Source organism: Hyposmocoma kahamanoa, unplaced genomic scaffold (assembly GCF_003589595.1).
Source record: "Hyposmocoma kahamanoa isolate Upper Pololo Valley unplaced genomic scaffold, ASM358959v1 87, whole genome shotgun sequence".
NCBI lineage: Eukaryota > Metazoa > Arthropoda > Insecta > Lepidoptera > Cosmopterigidae > Hyposmocoma > Hyposmocoma kahamanoa.
This window is the reverse complement of record NW_020654422.1, coordinates 8,074,820-8,089,990: the sequence shown is the minus strand read 5'-3', so window position 1 is coordinate 8,089,990 and position 15,171 is coordinate 8,074,820. Positions and strand designations below refer to the sequence as shown.

The window sequence follows — 15,171 nt, the reverse complement described above, 5'->3', positions numbered from 1 at the left end:
GAACTCTATTATATTCTTGTATTTGTAGCTTTCTCTTCTCATAATTACTTCTCCTATTTAGCTGCTTCTAACTTCTCATACTTAACTGCCTCCGTGGCCGAACGGTTACCATGGTTCGATTCCCGGGCTGGAAGAAATTACCTACATTTATTTATCTAGTCAGTTTGGGTGTAATTTGTGGTTGTCTACGGGTGTGCTCATGGAACCCTCTATACAGGGTTTCCTTAATGCGGGGCTATGAGAGTGGGCGTGTGTGCGTTTAAATTTAATCAGATTCTCAACCTTGAACTCGGCCTGAGGATGCAGATGTAACGGAACACCCTGAAAATGATAGTGCGACTATATGAATGCGTACCTCAATGGCTAGCACGAAACAGGGATGGAGAAGACCCACATACGTGGAGTTTACACAATAGAGGATATAATAAAACCGCACTAACTTAAGAGCAAATTAACACTTTGAATTCTGGAGCATTCTTATTGAGAGGGACGTATAGTTGAATTTAAATCTTAATTATTAAGTTTAGGTGTCAAGCCTGATGTGATCTCGATAAAACTTATTCAATTAGACTTCCTTCCGTCTGTCAACTTATATCTCGATAGGTATTACATGATTTAATCTTAATGTAGGTAAGTAGCATTATGCAATGGTGAAAGTACACAAACTGACAAGTAGACTGCGTCAAAGGTGGCTGCAGGATGTGTAATTGAATGCCGCCTGTGATGGCTCAATTGTGCTTCCTGCGCCGCGGGAAATGCTGACATCTTTAGTTTGCCAACTGTCTCATGATTTGAAGCTTCTAAACTAAGGAATTCCCTGTACTAAGAGTACCAGAGCAATGAAATTCACTCTGAGACACATTAGGGTGCGTTCAGATCTGGCGAATGCGCCGCAAATACACTTGTTTGCGAAAGGCTGGCGAGCACACGAGCATTACGTTGTGCAATCGGTTTGCGTGCCGCTCGCGCGCCACAAATATTAACATGTATGTATTTAGTAACTGCACGCATGCAGCACGCGTGCAGTGCGCGTGCAGCGCACACGCAGCGCGTTAGAGGTCCATTCGTCAGATCGGTACGCACCCTTATATTATGTTTATTGGTCGATTACTAGAAATATTAAGAACCTTGATACTTAGTCAGTAGTCTTGACCTACCGCCTCTCAAGCAGAGGCCGCCGGTTCTTATCCGGTGCATTTCTAAGTTTTTCGGAATTTATGTGCTAAATTTAATTTGAAATTTACAATGAGCTTCTCGGTGAAGGAAAACATCGTGAAGAAACCCGCATGACAAAGAAAGGTTCATAACCCTCCGAAAACGAGTGAAGTCCCCAATCCGTATTGGGCCAGCGTGGTGGACTATGGCTAAAAATTCGCGCCTGAGAGGAACTCGAGCCCAGCAGTGGGACGTATAAATGGGTTGATGATGATGATAACTTATAGCGTACAATATTTTTAGGATAAACTAGCAGTATTTCACATGAATATTATCCTCTGGGCTACACGAGGAAGCTAACCTCTGCCCTCGTAGAGGCTACAGATATTAATTATGCTGAGGTGCAACATATCTAGGTTTTGTTAGTTAATCCATGTAATAATATATTGCTGGCTGTAGTCACACGTGTGTAAGTGATCTAAAATTTTAGTCTCAACTAATAAATTAATATGCCACTAATTAAAACATCTTTTTAATGCTTTTTTATAAAGCGATTATGGTCTTGTAGACAGAGCCATCGTTTAAAATTACGACTTTTAGAACATGACGAACCTAATAAGGCTGTATCTAATTATCATTTGAAACTAGTCCCCAAATTTCGGCATGTTAACCTTCAATTAGAAATGTACCACTCGGCGGGATCTTGAATTTTATGAAGAGATAATGTCCTCGAAACGTCAGCGGCCCTCTTGAAATATTCTAAGAAATTTGCGATTCAAATGCGTAAAGCCGTTTAAAACGCCTAACAAATTAAAGCCAGACTCGTTAAGGCAATAATTACTGATTACATTATGAAATATAAAACCTACATTTTTCAATGGCATGAAGGGTCCTTATCCTGTTATTGGACTTATATTTGTCAGTCAATTTGGCTATTAAGGTCTTGAACACATAATTAAATTAGGTCTTGTGTAGGAAACAAAAAAGTTTTAAATAAGATTAGCGTTTGTTGAAGTCTCAACGATAGATGCATTTGCTGTTGGTATGAAGTTGAGCAACGGTTTCGCATTTTAATATTTTACCGGCAGCAGCTTTGCGTTGAATCGTCGAATGCGCAAACAAAGCATCTACCTTAATAACCGTGTCGCGGCGCAGTTGAAAGCTCTCATAATCCGACCTCCGCACTTTGCCGGGGAAAGAGGAAGCGAACTGAACCTTTTTAAAAACTCATCCTGCGTTTAGATTAGCGCCGATAGAGATAAGTCGACTTGTCATCGTAGTCTCAAATATACTTTAGTCGCAGAAAGTCGGGAAGAAAAATAAACAAACGAAAGATTTAATCTGTGAGCGTTTTCCTGTCTGTTTAAATAGAAGTCACAGGAGACGGCGTCTTATCGGCGTGGGCCGTACTTATTTGCCGAGTCGCGGCGTGCGACACGGGCGGAGGCGCGCCGGCGCGGCGGTGGCAACGGCGGCGGCAACGCAGCGCCCGCAACGCGCCACCGCTGTAACTTCCCTTGTTTGCAAACTCGGATTGGATCTCGCGTTCTACTTTCCTTAGGACATCTGCAATCTAGTTTTATGACTTTAAGATGTTGGCACCGTTGACCTAAACGGTACTTACTACTTCTCCGTAGCCTCTACGCTCGTGAGATAATCTGCAAACGTTAACGGCAATAGGTAATTCTTTTCTGGGAACCGATTTTCGGGTTTGACGGGCGGAGCGACGTCGGCGACATCACAGTGGGAGTCCGACGCGACAATGGAGCTCAAAAGACGTCTCCACGCGCACACCGGCAGATGAATGCACGAAATGACTTTGACCAATTGATTTTAACACCGCTTTGTGCTGTAACATTGAAAAATTGTGCTCTCATGGCTTTATTGTGTTTACCAATATTCAATTTATATACGACTCGTGCATTTCATTTGACTTTATTTATCGAACGACCTACTTACCACTTTCTATTTTTGTTGCGCAACGTCTCGATGCTTGAAAGGGCTGAATAAAAATATTAAAAATTACCTGATCTCAAACTAGGGCATTCAACCCCCAGACCAGATTCAATTTAGAAAAGTATGTCCTACTCAACCCGAAACCTTGTTGTCTAGCACCAATGTACAAACGCAGGGCCCGCCAAGATCAGAAAATAAATAGAAAGTGAATAACTTAATTGTTTTCTCTTAATATGTATTATTTAAAGATAGAAATGTAAAAATTGGTACCCTTTGTTGAACCTCCATATCGACGTCCTGATTTATTTGATGAACGAAAGGTATATTATTCTAAACATGGGAAGCATAAACAAATACACTTGTAGACATATGTTGGTGAACAAGTGCAGCCCAGCGGGTGCGGGTGGGAGAGGGGTGGTGCATGGGGCGCGAAGGGGGCGCCTGACGAGCCTTTGTTTAGAACATAAAATTATACGACGTCAATAAATTCTTTGTTTACCTCATAAATGAACGCGTCCGTGTAAGAGCGATGGACTGCGTGACTGGAACTGGGGTTGTTAGCTTTGTTTTAGTAGATTTGACATTACCTCATCTATTTTTACTTAAAAGGTTTATGATGTTTGATTACAATATCTGATGATAAGACAAGATGATACATTTAATTTGTCTTAAAAAAATGAATTATTAGAAATATTCACTACTGGCCATTGACCCAATGCTACTGACCGAAACTTATGTCTCAAGATGACGGGCGCGATGGCACTGCCCCTCAGATCTTTGCGATTTAAAGCTCTGAGTTACTGCAATTGCTATAGAGAAGTATGCAGCTTACCACCAACCGTGCGACTTGTTCTTCTGCCACTAGGTATCATAAAAAAAACTTCACTTCGGATTACTAATTTCAAAAAGTTCTTTAACAACTTTGATGAACCTTTTAAAAAAGCCTATCTCTTAAATAAATAAGGGTTGTCAAAACACTCGACTGTACAAAAGTTTGAAAGGACAAATGTCAACTCTTTCTGAGATAATTCCCATTATCTGGTTTACCTGAGGACAGCCCGACTAACAATGGTACGTCGGCAGATGTCTCTGCAAAACAAACTTCACAACAAACGTAAATCATCGCGGAGATAAAAAATGCGGGATTAATTATACCACATAGAGTCAGTCTTGGTGAGAGGCGAAAGGTAAAGTTCATATTTTAATAGGACTTCGTATTACAAATTAATTTTTACAAAAACAAGTGGGAGTTAAATTTGTCTCATCTGTCTTTGAATGAAACTTACACTATTAGTTGACAAGAACAAGCAAGCTGCGTGTGGCTGAAAAATCATCCACAAGATGGTCATACATCAATTTTACTGATAACACGAACGACTTTTTAAATATACATATAAAATTGAATATATTAAAAAACAAAGTACGAAATTTATAATATGCAAAATAAATGTTATTTTTAATAAGTTGGAACAACATAACCAGGAAAAAAATGTTAGTGTGAAAAGTTCTCTTCACATAAGATATTTCACAAATAACTCTTATACGGTCTTTCCCAGTTCTACATAGTTTTGGTTATAACAATAAATCGTCATCAATGACGTGAACCGAGGTACGAAAATGGTAATGCCGCATATTATGTCCTACAACAATGATAAGAATGACGTATTGTGCGAAGAATTTGGGACCCCGAACGGACAAGACTTTCGAACGGTGTTTGTATAATTTTTTTAAAGGTAGAAGCACGCTTTAAAATTGTAAAGCGTATGGTACATATCTGCATTCTTATTTTGTACAATTTTATATGGTAGGCAACATCTTGTCACATCAAATAAAAACAACGTGTATACGTAGGTATTTTTTTTTACATTTTATGTAAATCGTTCAGAGTAACAGTACGCGTTGGGGTGGTAAGGTTGAACGCATGACTTGATAAACTTTATTTTAAATGAGCAAATTCAACAGAATACATGCCTGCCATGGAAAAACCGATAATCATGAAAGTTTTATCGAATTTTATGAAAGATTTTTATAGAACAAAGGGTTGCAGTGCAACAAACAAAGCGCAAGTAAATGCTAAAACGGATGCTATAGAAGAAATGTAAGTACAATGAAATATGTGTATTTGAAAATCAAATCCGACCTTATAAATAATTTCGGGTCAATTATGACGAGTATTTTGTAAATACGCGAGTAGATGGACCCTGCAGAAAGTTTTGTACCTACCTGGCGGACAGTAGGTCGGGGATCGCTTTGGAGCGGATTACGAATCGTCCTTTAGTCGGCTTTATCCTTTAAAGGAACCGATATTGTTGCTTATGCACGGCCGCTCGTTGGGCCCAGCTCTTTCTTAAGAAGGATTCCGGAATATTTGATTAGGGAACCTCCTTATCTGGCTTTCACGAGCTATTAACATTCTCTTCGCTTGGACGGAAGAACTCTTTACAAATTATATTGTGTGTGACCAATGCGGGTTGTCGATTGGAATTCAATAGAATTGCTGTTACACAAAATTTTGCTCTCACAGAGAAACTTTTATAAATAGCAGCACTATGTGATGCGACGACAATATGTAAAGATCCTCTTTTATTAAGTTTCTTTGAACTTGTGAGGGCGTTGTGATGCAACTTTTTCCAACTGGATCTTCTTAGTTAACTACTTTGTTGCAGTCTTGGATTATTGGGATTTCTATACCTACATGGTAGTTACAAATGTATATATTTATGAAAGTATGTATGCGGTAGAATACAAGTTGTTTGTACCGAGCTCAAGCGGAGATGTTTACTCGTGCTCTGATTCCGTATCTACCCGCTTTCATTACAGGTTGCTACAAGTTACGGCTCTGTTATTAGTTCTACTCTTGCATGCACACAGATGTCGCCAAGTTTCTACCGAATAAGTACTATAGTGAAGCCCACGGGCTACGCACCAAAACATTTGAATACCCAAACTCTAATAACACAGCTGTGTCGTTCATTCCCTGTTTCTATACTCTCTATGTCAACGCAAAATACAAGAGGGTATATCTCGTTAATTCACGTGTATTATTTACGATTCGTTTCGCTTGTTTAGCGGGTTCATAATATCGAATTACGATATATCCAATAATATCTCTTATTTCTATTGTTGAAAGGATAATCGAAAAATTACTATAAGGGTAGGCGTGTGAGCATTCACGACGATAGTACGCTGCGATTGCAAAATCATTTTAGGGATTTCCTCAACCCATTCTGATATTTCCAATCCATGAATATTTATAGTATAATCAAATCAAATAACGGGAGCGCAATGGTCTTACTATAAATTGTAATGCAAACAGTGGAAATTGTCTACAACTAACTGTTATTTGAAAGGTCGCTTAATCACTCAAGGGCACGGAGACAGTTCAACACAAATATTAATTAATGCGGCGATTCCGGCTTACCTAATTCGAGAAGTTCGTCGTATCTGAATAAACAATTAAACTGGAGGACCCAACTTGGTGGGAGACGGTGTGGGGTGCGGACAGGGCAAGGGTCTGCAGCAGCCGAGGGTCCAGCTCAGATGAAATAATTTAAACCGTCTACATAATTTCTCACTATGTCCAATAGCTAAATATTAAGCAGATGGAACACTAATTTATATATAATGCAGTTGACTTTTTTCACCCTTCTTTAAATTAATTCAATCAACGAGACTACTACGTTAGGCCTTTTTAATAGTAGGTAAAGTTAGGCTGTGTATGATGATGATGCACGTTGGAATTTTTTTTTAAAGTTTGGACACTATAGCTACACGCTGTCTAAATTCGTCTTACATCGAGAGCTAGGTTTGTATAAATGAGTTTTGCAATGTTGCATGACAAGTGAAAATTCCTATCTGAGACATAAAATCTTCAATTAACGCGACATGTTTTTCATACATTTTATGAATACGTGTGGATTATCCCAAAAGGGTCACACATAATATAGGTGGCGCATTTCAAATAGGGCAGCGTGTGTCTGACGAACCGTGCAAAATGATAATTAAGAGAAACCGCTCAGTCATCGTTAATGCGATAGCCGGCAATGTAAATTACAACGGCGGACGGGTGGTGTTTGTAACAATGCCCGCAGTCGATGGCTTTCATTAAAATTTAATACTATGAAAATGGAAAACCGGTGGAAACAGCTTTAATTTTACAATTACAAGCGAGTGAACATAATAAGATATCGGTATGCCAACTTACTCTTAGGGTCGTATTCTAGAACTCTACTCAATGCTCAAGTTAGGATTACACTGGAAACACAAGCCCTGGAAATACGACCCTAATGGCAGGGACTTGAGTATGATTTTGAATGCTTTAAACCATAAGCATTGAGTAGAGTTCTAAAATACCTCAGGGTCGTATTCTAGAACTCTACTCACTGCTCAAGTCAGGATTTGAGTATGGTTTAAAGCACTTGATATCATACTCAAGTTCCTGCCATTAGGATCGTATTTCCAGTGCGTGTGTTGCCAGTGCAATCCTGACTTGAGCATTGAATAGAGTTCTAGAATACGACCTTTAGAGTACTGTAGTCTAAGCTCAACTCGAATCACTGGCTGAATGAATATAGTTTTGTAATTAGAATGTGTTTTGAAAAATGAAATAAAAGAACATCTTGATATATTACGAAATGTAACGCAACGCTGAAATTATGTGAAAAACTACAATAAACCAAGTTTTGAAGATTATTCCAGTTTAAATTTATAAAAGTACCTCTCGCTACGCATCCTAAGCTACGACCCAGTTACAAATGGTGGAGTACGAATCCCGATGCGAAAATTTTTTATATTTTTATTTTGAAAAATCTGCCAATGGAAGAGATATAATATAACTCAAGCCTGCAAATGATGGACGCAAGCTTACGAATGATGAAAGGATTCGGATGAAGAAAAGTCCATCGTGGAAAAATGTTTATATGTTTTTACGACAAAACTTCCAGGAAAGCGTACATAAGGTCGTAATTTATATTTTTATATTTAATATTAATTTATAATTGATGCCAGTAAAAAGTACGAGAAGAGAATATGTATTGTGTACCGGCACAAAGATTTAATGGATTCAACGACGTAGACGAGTTTTTGAATCAATTTGAGGCCATTAGTGTATTAAATAATTGGTCTGATGTGCATAAGAGATACGTGTTTGCATTGTATTTGGAGGGGCCAGCTCTACAATGGTATAAAACGTATTTTTCTTCATACATGACGTATGATGTAATTGCACAGAAGTTAAGAGAGGAATTTGCCTCACAAATAGATTACGCCCGAGAATTTTATCATAGGCGACAGGGGCCTAATGAATCGCTGATAAGTTATTTTTATAGTTTAGATAAGTTAGCGACGAAAGCGAATATTCAAGATGTTCAGTTTATTAGACATTTCTTGAAGTCTTTGATACCCAATATTCAATGGATGCTGGCTAGTAATTTATATTTATCGAAAAAGGAGTGGAGACAACAGACAACAGTGATACAAGTAGATGATATATTTAATCACGGTTATGATGTGAGTCGACAAAATATTGAATTGCCAGTATATTGTCACATGGAGCACTCTCACTGTTGGCAAACACAGGGTGACTCTGCACCGATAATTAGACCCGAGTCTAAGCAGTCGGAATATCAAGTGCCACGAGCACCAGTCGTGCAGCAGGATACGCCAAGTCAAGGGTATTCACAGGCACATAGTAGTGGATCTTCGTCGGGATCTCCTCAACGTGGATGTCAGCAAAGCGCAGCTGAACATTTAGAAAATTTGTCTACAATTGATAGTTTTAGTGCAGATAGGGCTCTTATATCAGGATCTTTTATATCAGTTTTTATTAATGATGTAAGTTGCGAGGCGTTGGTGGATACTAGTGCTTCGGTTTCAGTAACCTCTCGTTGTTTTGCAGAAAAGTTACATTTGCGTATTGATGATACTCCAAGTTTTCCTTTGCGTACAGTGGGCGGAACGCCAATAAATGTGCAGTCGTCCACCAAAGTGTCGTTGACATTTAATGGAAAGGAATATCAATTAAGGTTGCTGGTTGTAGAGGATTTTGAAGAATATCTAATTTTGGACCAAGATATTTTGAAGAAATATGATTTCAAGTTGTCAGAATTAGAAATTGACAACAAAATTTCTTCTTCTAAGTCCATGACAGATATTGGGTCAAAGAAAGAAAAGTCTTCTTTGAAACCGATATCAAAAAGTTTAGATAGCTTCTTGCTAAATAAATCGGAGTATGTAAACTCTTCAGTTTTGCCGGAAATAATAAGTAAAGTTGATGTAAGTGATAAGACGTGTCAATTACGTCAAGAGTATAATTTAAATGAAAATAATTATAAATATGCTTTGCCGAAGTTAAATATAAAATATAATTCGGAAAGCGACATTTTTAAACCTGTTCGCGTAAGTAATGTGGAGAATTTACAAGGCTAGTTAATAAAACGAGCAGCGTCGATAGATTTGCATAAAGAATATATAAGTAATATACAATCGCAAGAGAAGCGTAAATTTGATAAAAAAGATAGGGTTGCTTTGATATCTAGGAGGTACGTTGGGCGGAAGTTAGGGTAGTATATCGGTTGAGTATAATTAATTGTATTGTATTTTCAGATTAGGTATAAGTAGGAATAGATTGGGTAGACAGGATCTACTGCATGCGAGTAGAATGAAAACGTTCTATAGGAGGTAATTTAATGTTTTCTTGGTTTCTACTAGGTTAATTAATCTTTTATATTTATTTTTCATATGGAACCACGATGACATTGTGATGAAAATTTTGAGGGAAGTTGTTATTTTCCGGCAAATGCAGACTTAGAAGGACGGGAGGAGAAGATGACTGCCGATTTGGATTGGATAGATATAGCTTACTTTTCCTATTTTAATTGCATAGATATATTATCCAGTGTGTGTTCATAGTTCGTGGTCACCACCCTCCCAGATGAACAACAACTGTCTGCATTCAAGGAAAATATATTTATTTAATTATTAGATATCCTTCATGTGGTATACCCTCATCCCATATGTATGTTAGGATATGTTGTTAGGGTTATATGTGTGTTTGTTCGCATTTGTTTAAAGAAAGTGAGAAAAAGTGATAGAACGTGGATAGCTGCAGGATGAGGACTAAGGCAGCTGGGAGATCAATATTGATGTAACCCAGTGATCATCCGATGGATGCTCAAGCCTGTGTCGTCGTTGTGGCACATGCTGCCACATTTTTAAACCTGTTCGCGTAAGTAATGTGGAGAATTTACAAGGCTAGTTAATAAAACGAGCATGCATGACGTTGCACGTGCATGACGTTGAAGACAATTTAGGGAAACAGTTAGAAAGTTTCAGTAGTGATGTTTAGAAATTTTGTTAGGATCATTCAACCAGGCTAGGGTCGCTGAAATAAAGGTGTTAGGATTTAGTAAGGTTCCCTAATTAGCTAGGATAGCTGACGAGTAATTATATTTTGATTTGTTTGATTAGGATGTGGTCATGGTCTGTCCTTTTAGATAGGTTTTTGGCAGACTAAAGCCATAGCCTCCTCGGTGGTTTACTTATTGGTAAGATAATAGCTTCCGAGCAGTGTGTGGCTAGCCTATAGTAAAGGCTGATCACTGATGTAAGTTGCCTATCATAGGTAGAGCACCAGCTAGGGATGTTCACTCCTTCAGCTGTGAGGTAGAGGGATGTAGTCTAGGCTCTACTCTATGAGTAGAATCACTGGCTGAATGAATATAGTTTTGTAATTAGAATGTGTTTTGAAAAATGAAATAAAAGAAGAGAACATCTTGATATATTACCTTGTAATGTAATGTAACCCAACGCTGAAATTATGTGAAAAAGTACAACAAACCAAGTTTTGAAGATTATTCCAGTTTAAATTTATAAAAGTACCTCTCGCTACGCATCCTAAGCTACGCCCCAGTTACAGTACTATGTGTCGTTGATACGGACTTAAGCGAGGGAGGGATAACAAAATTGAATTGCTTATATACTTTCACTGAAACTGTGTGGCTAGTCATGAACATCGCGTTAAAGTTACTTTTGTATGAAAATTTTCATTTGCAGTACGGAAACAACACGTAGTATTGTGTAAAATTTCGGTTACTGCTGAGCGTGGATATATAGTAAGAGTTTATTCTAATGTGTGCAAGGTATAAGTGCACTATAGGGCTTATTAAATCATGCAGTACCTGCTACTTGGTAAATTTAAATCTATATGCTTCTATAAAGTGCACAAAGAAATATATTAATGTAATATGTCTTGGCTATGGCTTTATTTTTTAACATTTTAATTTACTTTCATTAATTATTTAACTGCATTTTTTTTTACAGTTCTTATATGTCTTTCAATTACAGAGGCGGAGTGCCTACCATGGCGCATATACACCAAGGCGACAGCCTTCACCCTTCACCCTTCGATTTGCGAATTGGTGATTTAGCCATTCAGTGTAAATAACGTGTTCGCCTTCGTCAGCTGAATTCGCTTGCTAAAGAAGCCGCAGTGGACTCGGTGTAAACAGCGAGTCGACTGCGCCTCCTTCGGCAGTGCGAAGGAGTCCGTCGAAGCGGCAGTCGAGCTTGTGTAAACTCGCTGTTAGTCGTTTGACAACCGTAGTTCACTGCCGAAGTCGACCGAGTTGATTCGGTGTATTCGCAGTTGGGTGACGCGGTCGTGCACGACACGAAGTGCGTGTTAAGGAGCTGGGGAATACCTACCTACCTGATCAGTTTGTTGAACGTTTCAAACGATTTGCTGTGTCTCTGAGCGCAAACTACAAGCGAGAAATGGAGGATAGTAAAGTGCTTTTACTGATTGGTTGACCTGATAAGTGGTTTATAAACAGGGAAGCGAGAAATGCTGCCCACATACATTATTAATAATGCTTTAAGTATACCTGACTTTACAATATCATATATTTTAGTAGCAGTAGTGCTCCTTGTGAGAGAGTTCGTCCAGGAAAGTACTGCCACCTTGCCTGTTTCTGCCACCAAGCAGTAATGTCACCATTATTGCGTTCGGGTTTTGAAGGGTAAGGGTGCAGGTGACATTACAGGCACATGAGACTTGTCAACCTGTGTCTCGAGGTGACGGACGTAGTGGCAGCGCTCCTCAGGTCTTTGCGATTTAAAGCTCACTCAGAGCTTAAAGCTCTGAGTGGCAACTGCAACTGTTATGGATAGGCGTGTAGCTTACCATCCGGTGCACGACTTCTTCGTCCCATCAATTGACACTATAAAAAAAATTAAATAAAAATAAAAATCTGCTATGGCCAAAATAGTGACGATTTTAAATGTACTAATGCGATTTCGATTTAGTGTCTCCAGCGAAGGCGGTAGCCGACACAGTGCAAACAGGGTGTCGACTGCGCCGCCTTCGTCATCTTAATTCGCTTGCCGAAGAGGCGGCAGTCGACTCGGTGTAAACTGCGAGTCGACTGTTTCATCCTCAGCGAGGCGAAATAGGCTGCCGAAGGCGGCTGTCGACAGCGGTATTTTGGTGACTGAAGATAAAATTATGTCACCATACAAGACCTTCTTTTGACATAGAAGCGTTATGTCCATCAGACACAATAACATAATAATATGTTATCATCACTAGCATACGAAAAACAAAGTGTGCGGTGAACCGGGAATTCATTCATAGTCATCCTAATATTCGGTTCACTGCGCACATTATGTATAAAGAAACAAAATATTTTTTATCATTATATAAAAATTTTTGCTAAAGTTGTTTAATAACGTAAGTACAGTCATCAAAGCAAATATGATTGGACCATTTCATAACATTGTACATTAGCTGATTATAATGTTTACAGTCCTAAAACTATGAATTACCTAAATTACTCACAATTACAAGCATTACTATAGTTTTAAACGGCAACTGCAAAGCCTTTTACAACCTTTTACCGTCACTGAGTGACATAAGGTCACAATGAGGCCTTGGATGGCTGTCATCGCATGAGGGTGCTTCAACCAATGACGGCATGCGGGACTCCGTAATGAACATTCTCACATTAAGGACACGATATACACGGGCTAAGAAATGCTGCCATGAGGTTCCTCTACGCGTACAAGATATGATATCAAGATTTCTATGATCTGATTACCTAGCCAGTGCCTTTCCACGAATTTATTCTACTATTTTAATTGTAATTAAAGCTTCTTAAATAAGACTTGAATATTTCTTATTCTATATTTCTTTAGGTTTCCGCGAATTTAACAAATCAATGGTCTTAAGTAATTATCCAGTTTTCAGCTATCTCATGTGCTTTTGACATAAAAATTTATGTAAGTGTGAAATCGAACAAATACTTAAATAAAAGGTATGCCATTTTATTGCTCTAATGTTACTCGATCATCGCTTGGGTCGACCTCATTCGTGGTTAAACCACTCGCATTCAACACAAATTGCGCAGAATAATTGATGGAGCACTTATTTACTTGCACTTTTGTGTCCTACCTTACAAGAAAATGGGCTGTAAAATACCAGGTTTTACAATGCTTAAAAGGTCTCGCAACATTCTAATACATCAATTTCCACTAGATAAGATTAATTAAGAACAGTTCTTAATTGGAGAGGGGAATTATGGTCCCAAAATAAATTTTAGAGCACTTGGAAATGAACGAACCATAGTGTGGCTCTCCTGTTAAAAAGAATAGTGTGGACATACATTATTAGTCAGTAAAATAATTTTAGCAGTTAAGTGTTTCTATACGTTAACAAGTTTGGAGCAAATTATGTAAATTTAAGTAAAAAGTTCTCGGGATACTTGTGAAAGGATTACGACGAAGTGCGAGCTTAGTGGGAATATGACGGAGGTAGCGAGTGGCGAGGCAAGGGCGCGCCTAGTGGCTGGAGTGTCATTTCGCTAACACATTGTCTAGCGTCATTGTCTGCTCGTAGCGCTCCCGTTACACCGATGCTCAGTTTTTATTTACGCCCAAGTGCATTCTCCTCTGCGAAGAGCTGAATTAAGGTTGTCGCCTTGATATGGGATCATTCAACCCGACAATATCAAATTACGCAGCGCACTGGGCTCTTTGTTAGGTACTTGCACGTGATATTCCTTTTGTGTTACGAGGCCGCGAACCGAGCTATGCTCTCAGTGCGAAATCAACTGCTCTGAAGTCTTCCCTTTTGCCGTTCACTGGATACGGTGATTCTACTATAATTTTCTCGGTTTTTCTTCCTTCTCAACTGTACTTGAACTTTGTTGAACAGCCAGAAGATAAACAACTTTGTCTTTAGGTTCTTATTACCTTCGTAGCTCTTTGGGGAATAGCGCCTTTGAACAAAAGACACCGGCTGATTAAGACTTTTAAATTAATTTGTTTTCTGAACAAATTTTATTGCAAGTATTCTCTTGAGCTGCTTCGTCGCTTTTCGCAATGAAATGGTGAACACATATTTCAATTTTCTTGTGAAGTTTTTATTTTGCAAATGATTTCCAAGAATCTCCATTCCCTTTTACCTGTCTATAGGATTTTAAATTGCAACTTCTATCTGAGTAAACTTTGTGAATGGTGGACTTATTAGGCGACCGGCAGCGGAAATTGAATCTGGAGCTACGCAGTTTCCGGTCGGAGCCGCGCTTCCGATTTGCTTGCTTTGCACCCTACTCGAATGGTGCCTGCTGTGCACCCCTTGTGTATTATATACAATCGCGTGAAAAACTGAAAGCATGTTCTTTAATTCTTTTTTCTGCGTTTGTTACGGATTTGTGAACTATTTAGCAAAGTTGAAGCAAACCCTCGGCTATAAATAAACTTTATTTTGCTCGTAATCAAGGAAGGAGCAACGACCACGACACGTCGACGTCACCTCATTAGCCGCTTGTTTTAATAGGTGACGAGCAGCGGTTTATTAAAATGATCACCTTCAAACAGCTACTTTATATATCTCTTGGTTGCCTAAAATAGTTTCTGAAACGTTATAATACCACTGAATTTTTTTATTGCTTCTTCAGTGACTGACAATTTAAAACCCGTATTTCAGCAAAAACAACACCCGTATCCAATATAATCGTTTAATTTAAATTTGTCATTCGGAATAAATACACGAACGTCATTGTT

At 38.6% G+C, this 15,171-nt stretch overlaps 1 long non-coding RNA gene across 2 annotated transcripts; it reads right to left on the bottom strand.

Moving 5' to 3' along the window:
* Positions 1–2,501: 2,501 nt before the first annotated feature.
* On the bottom strand, positions 2,502–5,450 carry LOC113235424. 2 transcript variants are annotated; one of them, XR_003310861.1, is made up of 4 exons: positions 5,335–5,450; positions 4,398–4,433; positions 3,838–3,972; positions 2,502–3,004 (listed from the first exon to the last, which is right to left on the bottom strand). It is a non-coding gene; the product is annotated as an uncharacterized LOC113235424 (long non-coding RNA). The 2 variants fall into 2 exon arrangements; XR_003310860.1 differs by having other exon boundaries at positions 2,502–3,972.
* Positions 5,451–15,171: the final 9,721 nt, after the last annotated feature.